Source organism: Narcine bancroftii, chromosome 7 (genome assembly GCF_036971445.1).
Source record: "Narcine bancroftii isolate sNarBan1 chromosome 7, sNarBan1.hap1, whole genome shotgun sequence".
NCBI classification, from domain to species: domain Eukaryota; kingdom Metazoa; phylum Chordata; class Chondrichthyes; order Torpediniformes; family Narcinidae; genus Narcine; species Narcine bancroftii.
The window spans coordinates 144,572,187-144,587,565 of NC_091475.1; positions in this window are offsets into that span (position 1 = coordinate 144,572,187).

Consider the following 15,379-nt stretch of genomic DNA (forward strand, 5'->3'; position numbering starts at 1 on the left):
TTAAAATTTAGGAATTTCTTTCGATAACAATTTTAAAAAATTGTATAAATTAAATTTTTTACTGTTACTTCATAAGATTAAAGGAGATTTAAATAAATGGATGAATTTATCTATATTATTAGTAGGTAGGGTGAATTGCATTAAGATGATTATTTTTTCCAAGAATACAATATCTTTTCAAAACTTTGCCAATATTATAACCTCTAAAAAAAGATCCAAATAAGCATGTAAGGAAATTCCTCTGGAAAGGTAAGATATCAAGAGTCTCTATAGAAAAATTAACATGGATTATGTAGCGACCGTGTAGCGAGCCGAGCGAGTGTGCAACGTGGTTCTGCAGGCCGTGGAACAACTAAACAAACAGGTGAATACTCACCTAACGGAATGGTACTGTGTGCTGGAGAACAGTGCTTTGTCCTGCTGAATATCCTTCCAGAAGGCACAGGACACTCACAAGAATGAATTTACACCTGCCAGTCCCATGGATCACAAGCACTCCAGTAGCCTTGCCTCCTGTAGCCCGGGACATGAGGGTATAAAAGAAGATTGTAAATCCTGAATAAAGTCTGTCTTGAGTTGACTAATCTAGTGTGTGTGTGTGTGTGTGTGTGTGTGTATTAATTTAGTAACTCTTCTATAGTAGCTGCTACAGATATATGAATTGTGAGGATTACAGCTTCCTAATTTTAAAAATTGTTATCAAGCAGATCAAATAAGATTTCTTACTTCTTTCTTTAAAGGAGAGTGAAAATCAGCATGGGTTAAAATAGCAGAGAGAGCACCAGAAGAATTAATATATAAATGACATACAAAATGAACGGTTGGTGAAAAAGAAACACCAATGTTGAAACATTTAATTAATGTTTGGAATAAGATAAATTATGAATTGGAATTAAGGGAGTGTGTCACCTAAACACTGTAACACTGGTATTTCAAAATTATCTCATACTTTTTTTTTCAAAGAATATCAGTTTTCAAGTATTTTGTCCTGTAAAGGATCAAGAATATTGAAGATATTTATGATCAGGATCAACTGATATTTCAACAATTAAGGGATAAATATAGGATATCTGAAAATACTGTTTTCTGTTTTTTCCAATTAAGAAGATATTTAAGAGAAAAACTGAGTTCAGCTGTGACATTATTAGCTAATTGTAGAGGTGGAAAATCTCAGTAGAAAGGGCAACATTAAAAAATATATATTTAATGCATCTTTTATTACAAACAGTAACTCCTAAATATGGAGTTTATAAATCTCAACAAAGATGGGTGAATACTATTAATGTAAGGTATAGACTAGTTCAGTATATTTTTTTTTACATCAGTTATACTTTATGCTGCAAAAATTGAATAGAATGAAATCAGATCTATCAGATCAATGTTTTAGAAATGGTCTAGAGTGGGGATTTTCTTGCATTCCACATGGTCATGTCCCAAAGTAAGTCAGCTTTGGGTGGATTTTGGGAACTTTTTAGAGCAGAATACAAATGTTGTACTTCTGCAAAATCCAGATGTTTTTCTATTGGGGAATATTCAAGGGATTTGACCTAAATTAAAATAATCAACATATCAAGTGGAATTTGTTAAAATTGTACTAGCAGAGACAACTACTTGGAAATCAGACTCACATTTGGGTATGGAAAAATGGAATGCAGAAATTCAGAGCTGTATTCCTTTAGAGAAAATTGCATACAATTTGAGAAATAAATATGGTATATTTTTGCAATTATGGTGCCCATATATGCAAACATTAGGCATAAATATGTAATAGTCTTATTTTCCCTTGCGCCCTGTAGAGATCCTCTCTAAATTGATTATATAGAAGATTGTTTAATATCTTGTGTGTTTGATTATGCTTCTCAGAGCAATCCTTGAAGATTTTCCCTTTTCTTTAGTTTATATAGGTTTTATAGTTTAGTTTACTTTTAAATAGTTTCTTTATGGGGTGGGGGATTATAAATATTGTGTAGTGTAATTTTTGAATGTTATTGTTGTATTAACTAATTGCTAAATACATGTATGGAACATATAAATAAAATATTCAAAAAATATAGTGAACATATAATAAAGTTAGTGTTCCAAGGGAACCAATGATAAATCCATGCCTGAAACATATTAACATAAAGCATGTAAGCATGGCCAAATATTTAAAAATTCCCAAGTTCCAATGATTTCTACTCCAGGAACAAAGTGAGTAGATGAGAACATGTGATAGTTCAATCATTTTCAAAAGATCTAAACTGATAGAATTGTTTGTTTTGATTGGAAATTGCAGATGCCTGTTCATTATTTGTGACAACAAAGAAAACAAAGTGATTTTAGGAAAGTTAATTTGAGATCTCTTGGTAGAAAATTAGGAGAAATCATAATTTTACACATACTAACTGAGCTTTTAACAAAATAAATGAGCTAATAGAAAGAACCAATGTGGGCATCTAAATTCACGTTTATTGAACTTTTAAGGAGGAGATAACAAAATTGACAGGCTGGGGGATATCCCTGGACGCTGATTACATGGGTGTGTAAATAATACTTAAGCTCATGGAATTCTTTGAAGACTATTGATAAGGAATAGATTGGTTATGTTGTGGAAGATGGAGAAGGGAGAACACATATCAACTCAAAGGAAAAATCAAGTAATATTCTGCAGTCTCAATTAACCATTAATTAATGCATTACATTAGCATAATTGAAACAAAAATCCAAATTTTGTACTGATTTTTGTGATACAAACATTTTAGAGACCTTTTGGAGACAAATAACTGGTGACTATCTTCATGGATGAAGTTTGCTCCAGTCAATATGATTTTATTTATTTTAGATGAAATAAGATATAGATCTGAATATTTTATTAAATGGTAAGATATTAGTGAGAGTGAAAGGCTAAAAACCTTGAAGCATTCTTATAGATCATGGAAATGAATCAGTTGGTGATAACTGTATAAACCAAAGTGAAGATTTATCTTTGTTTAATGAGCTGGTATTCAAAGAGTGTTATTTAAAGGGATAGTATTGAATGTTTTGCTTCAGCTATTAAAGGTCCTGGTTAGATAACATTTGAAAATTGGATACATTTCTCACTATTTCATCTGAAGAAGCACAAAAGAAATTTGGAAGGAAAGTTGCACAGTTACACAAACTTCAAAGTTAAATGATTGGGAATGACTGAATAAACCAGATTGCTAAACACTCCAATGTAAAAAAAACAATAAGTCATGTGATGTTTACAGGATTTTGTAAATTGATGGAGTGAACATCTTTCAGCTGGCTGAGGAGTCCAGAACATGGAACATAAAATTAATATCAGAGCCAAATGTTTAGTTTTAAGATGAGGGAACTCAATTCAAACAAAGGGCTGTAGAAGTGTGGAACTAGCATCAGCTGGTTAATTCAATTAATAATATATATGTTGAATATTCAAAGAAAATCTCAGACACTGGAAATCTAAAATAAAAACAGAATGTGCGAGAAAACCCTCAGCAAGTTTGACTGTATCTGTGGTTGACAGAGAAATTTGACTTTCTTTTGTTGTAGTTTATAGAATCCTCATTTCTTGTGTTTTCTCACACTTCTACTCTTAAGTCCCCCTCTCTCCTAACAGAACTGCCTGTCATTCTTCATCCTTTTCTTTGACACCCTATCACCTCCTGGCCCCTGACCATTTCTCCCTTTCTCCTCTATATACTGGCTAACTTCACTCCTGATTCTCAGTTCTGATACAGGATCTTGGAACAACTTCTTCTCCTGCCCCCAAATTGACAGATGTTGTTGCAGAAGCTTAATAGCCTGAGATTGTCTGATCTCAGAAGCTAAGCAGACTCAGGCTTGGTCAGTACTTGGAGGGGAGACCGCCTTGGAACACTAGGTGCTGAAGGTTTCTGTGAGGGGTTCTGGACAAGGTGGAAAATCTCTGTCTTACAGTAGACAAAGTTAAAGAATTTCATGTAAGTTACATTCTAAATGTAATATTATGTGATAATAATGGAACCTTTACCATTACCCTTATCAATCCTCAGCAGTTTGGTCTCTGCTACAGGTTCTAATATTTTCAGTCTCCTGTGCCTTCATCAAAATGTCTGCCTTCCTCAATTTTGTTGAAGAGTCTTTGACCAAAAACTGTTTCTATGTTCAAAATGCTGCTTGTCACGTGAATAAAAGCTCTCACAACTGGAGGGAGATCAAACACTTTTATTAGCTTATTAGCTATGGGTAGGGTTTCACAGTGGTCTTTGGAAAAGATCTGGGTTTAGGCAGGAAACCAGGGCTATATATGAGCAGATGGCAGTGGAGCCAGCCATCAGCACAGTACCCTACCAGTGAATCCCAGTTCATTGCATTCACCCCTTCCTGTAGAATTTAGTGTCTGTGAATGAAAATATGGGTTCATGAACATGGGTTCAGAAAAAAATGGTTTAAAAATATACAGTTATTTTCAAATTTACAGATTTAAATGGTCCAGGGGTCTAGAGATCCTGGGTCTAGAGATCCTGGTCCAGGGGTCTAGAGATCCAGGGGTCTAGAGATCCAGCACCTTAGTCCTGGGTGATCTTATACTCTTTTGGATCTCCTGGTTCCCTTGTGAGGGAGGAAAGGTGAGCTGGTTGTCTGGTTCAATGGTGGAGGGGGATACACTTTCCTCCTGAACTGGATCCCCAAGGCCATGACTGGGGGTGGTGAGAATGAGCTCCATGATTCGCAGGGCACTTGAGGCAATGGACCCTCGGTTTTGCCGGGTACCAGGTCCCTGATGGAGACAGTGTCCTCTCTGCCATCGGGGTACTCCACATAGGTGTACATGAGATTGGTGTGGGGCAGTTTCATCCTTTCCACTAGGGGGTCGGTCTTGCTTTCTGAGAAGAACTGGGCCAGGAGTGATGAGCCTGGATTGGGAGTGTAGTTCCTGGTGCTGACCTTCTTTCAAAATTGAATAAGAGCTCGTGAGGAGTAGCATTGATCATGGTACTTAGTAGCGACCAGATAGAATGGAGCACCATAGGAAGGACTTCCTGCCAGCATAAATCTGGAAGGACTTTTGACTTCAGAACCTTCCAGACCATGGTGTTTTCCTTTACAACTTGCCTGTTCCCCTGGGGGTTGTAGCTAGTAGTCCAGCTGGATGCAATACCCCTTGCCAAAGTTGTTCAGTATATCTGGAAGAGAGACATCACCAGTACAGTCAGATGGTGTAGTCTTGTGGTTGGTGATATCTTGAATGTCGTGTGTCCTTGCTATCCTGAAAATGACAATGAATTCACTGGGCATGTGGAAGCTTTGCCTCCCTGATGGCCTTACACTGCTTGGCTCTCACAATAGCTAGGACTACCTTGTCGCCCGCTCTGAAGGCAGTCTCAGCTCCTCAGCAGTACATGCATTGCCACAGTCATCCATGGCTTCTGATATGAGTGAATAATGATGGTCTTGGGCACAGTGACATTGTCAGAACACTTAATAATGTCACAGATGCTGTATATTCCTCCAGATTGATGCAGTCACCATCAGTTGCTGCTTCCTTGAACATTTCCCAGTCAGTATGCTCACCTGAAGTGCATGGATGGCTCCTGTTGGCCAGGTTTTAATCTGTTTTAGAACAGGTCTGGAACATCTGATGAGCAGTCCGTATGCTGGCGTCAGCATTACAGCGTTATGGTCTGAGTATCTGAAGTGGGGGTGGGGCTCTGCCTGACACATGTTGGAAATGTTCATGTACACAAGATCCAATGCATTCACCCCCCCTCATAGCAAAGTCCACGTACTGATGAAATTTAGGTAAGCACTAACTTGAGGTTTGCCTGTTTGAAACCCCCCCCCCCCCGATAATAAACAGTTCATCAGGGTGTGCGGTCCGCAGTTCGCTTATAGCTCCATTGAGTTCCCAGATCGCCTCATTAGTGTTAGGACTGGGAGGGATGCACACTCCAATTATAAGGACTGTGGTATATTCCTGCAGTAGATAAAATGGTATACATCTAACAGTCACAAATTCCACTAGTGCTGAGCAGTGAGTGGAGACTAGTACAGAGACCTGACACCATCTGTGTTGATGCAAGCACACAAGCCATAGCCACAAACTTTACCACACAGATGAGCATCTGGCCAACCCAAAATAAAATGAGCCCATCCAGCTGGATGGCAGCGTCTCGGACTCTGTCACTGAGCCACGTTTCAGCGAAGACCGAAACACAGCATTCCCTGTACTCACCCTGCACAGACCTCTGGAGTCGGATGTGGTCCATTTTATTTTCCAGAAAAACAGACATTGGAGACCAGGATGCATGGGAGACCCAGGCAGCAGTGGTTCACTCTCACCGTAGCACAATCCCCTGCTCGCTTACTGCACTTCCTCCACCTCATGTGCATCTTCCGTCTTCTCCACAGTCTCAAGCCTTTAAGGCCTAGTCCCCGCAGCAGCCCATGGTCGCATAGCTTGACCCGCAGATCTTCCCAGAGGTAAGTAGAGGAGTTTCTGAATATCATTAAGTACTGGAGATTGTAGTTGTGCCGTGTAAACATATTTTATGTGTTTCTTTAAAAAATTAGACACATTATTTAACGCAATATAACTCTATAACTAAAAAAAATTAAAATAAACATACAGTCCTAGAGTGGCCGCTGTATAATACATCATACCACTTACTGGGCTTTTCTTGAAAACCTTAAGCATTGTGTGAATCCCTGCCCCAATTATGTCTGATGATCTATCAAACAGAAAACCTTTAATCTGAGAACTTCATTACATAATTGTTCACATCTAATTTTCTGATTTAGGGAAAACTCTTGTAGCAAATGTATCTGAAATAATACTGAGCATTCAATTACTGATGAATAAAGGACATCATTGATTCATATAATAAACTAATGTAAATAAGTTAGAATGACAAACCTCTTTGTACACACCTCCAAGAACAATTGTAGCTTCATGGAGTTGTTCAGCACAGAAATATGTCATTTGGCCTACCAATTCCATGGCAATCTACACTAGTGTCATTTGCCTGCATGAAGTCAGTATCCTTTTATTCCATGCCCATTTAAGAATCTGACTAAATATCTTTCTCATTTTACCCATATATAAGTCCATCCTTTTTTGAATGAAAATGGAATATTTCTCCAGAATTTTCACAGATTGACCTCAATGGTAACAATCTGAGGCCAAAAAAAAACACAATTTGATGGAGGAGCCCAGTGGGTCGATCAACCATGATTTGTGGGGGGAAAGAGGGGTGATTGTTCACATTTCAGATCAAAACCCTTCATCGAGACCCATCCCCACCCTCCACTACCTCTCTCATATATCATTAAAACACTCTTGTTTTCTCACTTTTCCAGTTCTACTGAAGGCTCCTTGACCTACAACATCAATCCTGATTCTTTCCCCACTGGAGCTGCTTGTCATCTTGAGTGCTTCTGGCATTTCTGTCTTTGTTTTTGATCACAATTCTACAACTGAAGATTATTCAAAATGCAGGCCCATTTAATCCATCTTGTTTTCCTCTCTTAGCTCTTTCAACTTGTGGTATCATGTGAGGGAATCCATGATCATCTGACATGTACAGCCCTGAAATCCTTTCATCCAGATGTCATGACCTCAGATATTTTCACACGCTTTTTGTTAAATATCAGTCTTGTTTTCATTGATTCTATTTTCTTAAAACACAACATAACCTCTGAAAGTAACATTCTCATATTTTAACAACTTCCCTTTTGCATCAAAATAGAAAATGTTGGAAGCACTCAGCAGGTAAGGCACAATACGAGTTGGTGACGAATTGGCAATTGCTTTAGTAGAACCACAAATGGAAAAAAAAGAGAAAAACAGACAGACAGAGGATAATTAAAGGAAAAGCTCAACAGACTTGTTAAATTCCATGCTACCCATTGTGAATCCCATTGTGGTTAAAGGGGACTTATGACGTCCTATCATGGTCAAAGAGAACTTGTTGAATCCAATCGTGATCAAAGTGGACTTGTTGAATCCCATTGTAGTCAAAGGAAACTTTGTTGAACCCCAGAGTAATAAAAAGAAAAGGACTGTGTTGGCCCAATTCCCAAAACTGAACCTGGGAGTCAGTTTTTGTTTTTGACTAATGGGCACATTCTGAAATGGTCAGGGTTTTTTTTTCACTTACACACTTTTTTATGAATAATCTCTGTCTATTTACTATTAGAGGCATATAGTGGGGTTAATTTGGGTAAGATAGAAGATTGTTAATAGTCATTAATATAGAGAGAGTTAAATTTAACCTTCTTTTATTGTATCCTCTATGGTTGCTGGTTTGGGTATAACAAAGTAAGAGAAGCAGTTAACATTTCAAGTCTTGGACACTTTGTCACAACCCAGACAAGTTGAGATTTTACTTCAACTTTTGGCTTCATTTCAGGTTCCTAAAATGTTTCACATTGGAATTATCATCAGGAGTAAAATACATTTTCTGAATCTTTGAAAAGTTAACAAGCTCAGACTCCTCAAATATGATGATTTTTTGTTGTGTTAATTGTTGAAAATTTGTTAAGTCATTCACTTAAGTTAAACAGGATAAAGATGATAAAATGAAAGAAGGAAAGACAGCCCCAGTTAAAGAGAGAATAATATTGAAATTTGTTGGGATGTGTGACGGATTATGTTATATTTTGTAGTATACATAGATATGTTTTAAAGGAGATAAATTATGGGGTTTTTTTAGTGTAGGTCACAAACATTTCACAACACAGATCTCACTTAAAATGCAAGAGCTTAGCTCAAGCCAATCAGGCCAGGTTCCGAGTGCTTTTGCAAACACTTGGAAGACTGATAATCTATTTCCTCTGAAATTAACAAGTTGGTGTTAATTGGACATGTTGTGGAGTATGGATTGTTGTTTTGGAGAGTCACAAATGAACGGCTCAGAAGATTGGGTCTGGTGCTGAAGTCTATTTGAAGGCAGTTTGCAGTTCGAAGAGGATTATGTGGTTTTCTTGAAGAGAGAGAGAGAGAGAGGAAATTCAATTCTACAGTTCAGCAGCAGCAGCTGGGACTGGAACAGGACAAGCTGGCAAACTTGTGGAAAACCCCATTTTGAAGATGAGTTGTAAGTTCTTAGCCCTTGTGGTCCAATCAAGAGGAGATGGCTGGCTGTATAAGGTTTCACCTGAGATAAGGGAAACAGAAAAGAAACTCTGTGAAGACCTGAAAGAAAGAGGTTATTATCTGGAAAACCCTGACGGGACAAGATCTTCGGCAAGACACTCAAGTGGCTGATCAGAAGGAATCAGTTTGCGTCCAACAAACAACAAATCTTTCTCTGAAAACCAACTAGAAACTTCCTGAGGGGTAACTATTTACCTTTCAAGCACCAAAGCCTGGTGAAGATTCATAAATGTTAAATTCTGTGCACAGTATAAGAATTGCCTGATACCGGTGAACTGGAAGAAGTGAGAAGTAAGATTGGACTGTAAATCAAATAACTTTTCTGAATTTATACACACATTACATACACGTGCACTTAGAATTAAAAGGGGGTTGAGTTGGGTTAGTTAAGTTAATTGTAATAATTTAGAGTTTGATCCTGTTTTTATGCTTAAAGAAAATTAAAAGTAACTTTTGTTTAAGTAACCATTTGTCTTGGTGAATTTCTGTTGCTGCTGGATTTTGTGGACCTCTGGGCTTGTAACAGGAAGCCAGCAAAGGAACTGAGGAAAGAAGTGATTGAGGATGATTTGCTTCAGTCATCATGGAGTGAGTGGCGTTCAGAGTTAGATTAAAGAAAAATGCATGTTTGTAAAAATTAGTGTTCCAGTAAAGGGTTAAAGGTGTTCAAGGTCATGAGAGTATAGCAGCCATATGAATGCCCAACATTTTCTAACTGGTTATACCATATAATCTTTGGAAGTTTCTTTTAATATCATGTATTATATAATATAATATAAATGTATTTGTGCTATTTTATGATGCTTGCTGCACATTAATACACTTTTAAAAGGGTCTGCGTTGTTCTTTCTTCTTATGACTTCTATGGGACATTTGGATAGAACTCAAAGAAAAGGTGCAAGTGACTGCAACCTATTATCTTGCCATGAAACATGCAGTGGATATAGAAGATAAGACAGAGTTGTGCTTGAGTGAAGGATTACTGCTGACAGAGGGATGGGCAAGCACCAATACAACTGTAATCCATTCTGTTACAGAGGTTGGGGAACAAACGAGAACAAAAGATGCAATGTGAGGATGTACCATTGGCCAAGTTCCAGTTTTTGTTTGACTTTAGCTATCCTCTTCAACCAATTTTTGATACACACCCACCTCCTCTCAACCAGCACATTCAGGTAGACCGACTTGACAGAGAAGAGAACATAAGATTGCTTGGGGCAGTTGCAGAAGTATCCTTCCTTTTCCTGTGGTTAACTCTGAGCCTCCGAAGGCAGCCCACTGTCACAAATTTTCGTCAGTCTTCAGGCTGACCATCAATCCGAGCTAAAGGTAGTGATGTTATTCCTGTACAGGGAGGCTTTGTCCCCAAAGTGTCTAGTGTCATCCCCACTTAATGAACAATTTCAAAGGAAATAGATTTTCAGTCATTTGAAGATGGATCCTTGTACTTGGTTGCAGAGTGCACTCTTCACATATGATGAACCAACACAACTAAAAATTGATTGAGATTTCCATTCTAACATGGTGCAAAATGAATTGTTAAAACAAGCTTTGAGGTGTGAAGGAATATTAACAAATTTTGGACCTAAAAACTCTGACAGCATGCAATTGGAAATCTGGCAGAATTCAAATATGTGAGAGAATAAACTACAACATTGACCAGCAATGTTTTTTTTTCCCTAATGTTTCTTCTTCATCTCATCATCTTTCTTCCATTTCAGTTGCTATAATTTATAGGAGAATAAAGTGCAGAAGATAAATATTGTTGAAATCCAAATGGCAGATGTTAATTTAGATCTGCATGCCTTTTCTAAAAGACATTGAAGTAAGATTGAATTTGGTCAACAGATGCTGATAAAAATGGTCAAACCAAAAGAATCCCTGAGGCAAAGTCAGTTATCTTTCAAATCAATTGAACAGAATTTGTGGCTCCCAACTAATAAACAAAAAATATTGCACATCAAGTTTCATCTTCACGCTCCAGGATAACAGAATGAAGCCATTCAACAATAATGCAAGAGTTTGTCTTCTGGCACCATCCACAAGGGCCATAGGCAACATTATCACAATATCTAACAAATCCAGAGCTAAGAAATATGGCAAAAGTTGCTAACTAGCTCTGAGATGTGGTACATTAAGATGAAGTTTGGTAGATCCCAGATAGCACAGCAAAATATGTTATCCCCAGTATAATCATAAATGTAATCATTTTAAATGAAATTCTTGATTGAATTTCTACTTCCATGGAAACACTTTGTAACTCTGGTAGTTTTAGAACTCAGAACAGTACATGGTATGCAAACAAGATTCCTGGCCTGTGATAATCATGGTGGCATTCCATGTAGGTTTCACTCCACACAGAGAAAAAAAACTTTTATATCATTGACTATCCCTTTGATTGTTCTACCATCCAATGTTACTTCTCCACATCCACAATACATACTAGAGAGAAGCAATCTCAAATACTATCCAGGCAGAACCACAAAATTATCTGTCAAACAAACTAGACTTCTGCCTAATTCTCCTTGGTAAAAGGCTGAGTTGAATGATTACATTACAGTGAGATATGAACAAATTTTTGATTAACAGATGGGAACTTCTTATATTTCTTGGTTCATTTAAGAGAGCATCAGCAGTACAAAACAGGATATGGCTTTGCGACTAAACCTTATTTTACATATGTAAGGTTAGATGAAACTCCAAAAATTACTTTTCAAATTTATAGTTCACAATGTCTACTGATTTGTTCGGTGCACAGTTTTGATGAGCAACAAAGTAGCTTACATTTTTTACTTCAGTAGGAACTTAGATAACTGTCAGCTTTTTACTGCCAGCATTAACTCGTTTAAAATAAATATGTTTTTGCTACCATTAATTGAAGGCAACACATGACAAATCACAATAGATTAGAACTTTGCATAACAATTATACCTTTCTATTAATAGCAATTAGTTCAGACAACTCAATAATTTAGATTTGATGAAGGCTTCCAACCTGAAATGTCGACAATTATTTTTCACCGACTGATCCTGCTCAGCCCACTGATTTCTTCAAACAGATTGTAATTTTTTATATATATTTTGCTCAAAGATTCATCATGTACTACACAGATATCTCATCAACCTTTTAGTTTCTTAACTCTCTTAATTAGATTTAAAGCTTCTAAAAGCTCAGTAATTTTATTTAGACATAGCCTGCTCTATAAAACCCTGGATAGGGGCTAATGTGACAAGTTCTTTACAGTAGCAAACGAGTTAGAGACTTGAGGTCAGTTTCTGCAATAGTTGGTCTCCAGAGTTAATATTAGTCATTCGAAGACTTACCTTTTTATATGTTTCTTTACAAATTTGCCAGAGCTTGTCTTAATTTTCCAGCCAACAGTCTGCTAAGACATATATATACAGTATATATCTGCTGTATTCCATAAACCACTTAGCCACATGATCTGATATTAGCAGAAAATAGACTTGTACCATTTAACAACTCTTTTTTTCTTCTTTTTCTTTGGCTTGGCTTCGCGGACGAAGATTTATGGAGGGGGTAAAAGTCCACGTCAGCTGCAGGCTCGTTTTTGGCTGACAAGTCCGATGCGGGACAGGCAGACACGGTTGCAGCGGCTGCAGGGGAAAATTGGTTGGTTGGGGTTGGGTGTTGGGTTTTTCCTCCTTTGCCTTTTGTCAGTGAGGTGGGCTCTGCGGTCTTCTTCAAAGGAGGTTGCTGCCCGCCAAACTGTGAGGCGCCAAGATGCACGGTTTGAGGCGATATCAGCCCACTGGCGGTGGTCAATGTGGCAGGCACCAAGAGATTTCTTTAGGCAGTCCTTGTACCTTTTTTTTGGTGCACCTCTGTCACGGTGGCCAGTGGAGAGCTCGCCATATAACACGATCTTGGGAAGGCGATGGTCCTCCATTCTGGAGACGTGACCCACCCAGCGCAGCTGGATCTTCAGCAGCGTGGACTCGATGCTGTCGACCTCTGCAATCTCGAGTACTTCGACATTAGGGATGAAAGCGCTCCAATGGATGTTGAGGATGGAGTGGAGACAACGCTGGTGGAAGCGTTCTAGGAGTCGTAGGTGATGCCGGTAGAGGACCCATGATTCGGAGCCGAACAGGAGTGTGGGTATGACAACGGCTCTGTATACGCTTATCTTTGTGAGGTTTTTCAGTTGGTTGTTTTTCCAGACTCTTTTGTGTAGTCTTCCAAAGGCGCTATTTGCCTTGGCGAGTCTGTTGTCTATCTCATTGTCGATCCTTGCATCTGATGAAATGGTGCAGCCGAGATAGGTAAACTGGTTGACCGTTTTGAGTTTTGTGTGCCCGATGGAGATGTGGGGGGGCGGGGCTGGTAGTCATGGTGGGGAGCTGGCTGATGGAGGACCTCAGTTTTCTTCAGGCTGACTTCCAGGCCAAACATTTTGGCAGTTTCCGCAAAGCAGGATGTCAAGCACTGAAGAGCTGGCTCTGAATGGGCAACTAAAGCGGCATCGTCTGCAAAGAGTAGTTCACGGACAAGTTTCTCTTGTGTCTTGGTGTGAGCTTGCAGGCACCTCAGATTGAAGAGACTGCCATCCATGCGGTACCGGATGTAAACAGCGTCTTCATTGTTGGGGTCTTTCATGGCTTGGTTCAGCATCATGCTGAAGAAGATTGAAAAGAGGGTTGGTGCGAGAACACAGCCTTGCTTCACGCCATTGTTAATGGAGAAGGGTTCAGAGAGCTCATTGCTGTATCTGACCCGACCTTGTTGGTTTTCGTGCAGTTGGATAATCATGTTGAGGAACTTTGGGGGACATCCGATGCGCTCTAGTATTTGCCAAAGCCCTTTCCTACTCACGGTGTCGAAGGCTTTGGTGAGGTCAACAAAGGTGATGTAGAGTCCTTTGTTTTGTTCTCTGCACTTTTCTTGGAGCTGTCTGAGGGCAAATACCATGTCTGTAGTTCCTCTGTTTGCTCCACACCAGGGTCATGCCTAGCGCGGAATGCCACACTGACCACCGGCTGGTTCGCTGCAAGCTCAACCTTCACTTCAAGCCAAAGCCCAGGAACAGTAAAGCCCCCAGAAAGAGGTTCAATGTTAGAAACCTGCAGTCAGACGAAGCGAGAGGAAACTTCCAGGCAAACCTCAAAGCAAAGCTCGACGATGCAACCCGCCTCACGGACCCGTCCCCTGAAACCCTCTGGGATCAGTTGAAGACTACCATACTGCAATCCACTGAAGAGGTACTGGGATTCTCCTCCAGGAAAAACAAGGACTGGTTTGACGAAAACAGCCAGGAAATCCAGGAGCTGCTGGCAAAGAAGCGAGCTGCCCACCAGGCTCACCTTACAAAGCCGTCCTGTCCAGAGCAGAAACAAGCCTTCCGTCGCGCATGCAGCCATCTTCAGCGCAAACTCCAGGAGATCCAAAATGAGTGGTGGACTAGCCTCGCCAAACGAACCCAGCTCAGCGCGGACATTGGCGACTTCAGGAGTTTCTACGAGGCTCTAAAGGCTGTGTACGGCCCCTCACCCCAAGTCCAAAGCCCGCTGCGCAGCTCAGACGGCAAAGTCCTCCTCAGCGACAAGATCTCCATCCTCAACCGATGGTCAGAACACTTCCAATCTCTTTTCAGTGCCAACCACTCAGTCCAAGATTCCGCCCTGGTCCAACTCCCTCAACAGCCCCTAAGGCTAGAGCTGGATGAGGTCCTCACCCTGGATGAGACATATAAGGCAATCGAACAACTGAAAAGTGGCAAAGCAGCAGGTATGGATGGAATCCCCCCAGAGGTCTGGAAGGCTGGCGGCAAAACTCTGCATGCCAAACTGCATGAGTTTTTCAAGCTTTGTTGGGACCAAGGAAAACTGCCTCAGGATCTTCGTGATGCCACCGTCATCACCCTGTACAAAAACAAAGGTGAGAAATCAGACTGCTCAAACTACAGGGGAATCACACTGTTCTCCATTGCAGGCAAAATCTTCGCTAGGATTCTACTAAATAGAATAAGACCTAGTGTCGCCGAGAATATTCTCCCTGGTATCCCTGGTACAAAGTACCTCAAAGTTGTTAGTAATAGTGGGAAAGTTCACAGTTATATCTGTCTTAGCTGAAAAAAAATACTACAACTGTGTATCTACACTAGCACTAGCCATGTGTTCAAATGTTAGCATGACTTCACAATACTGTCTCTTCATCTTCATGCTGAGCAAATATCTTTTTCTGTTTCAATTTTTCTTAATTATTTCTTGTCTCTGAAAATTTCTACAATATTATGTC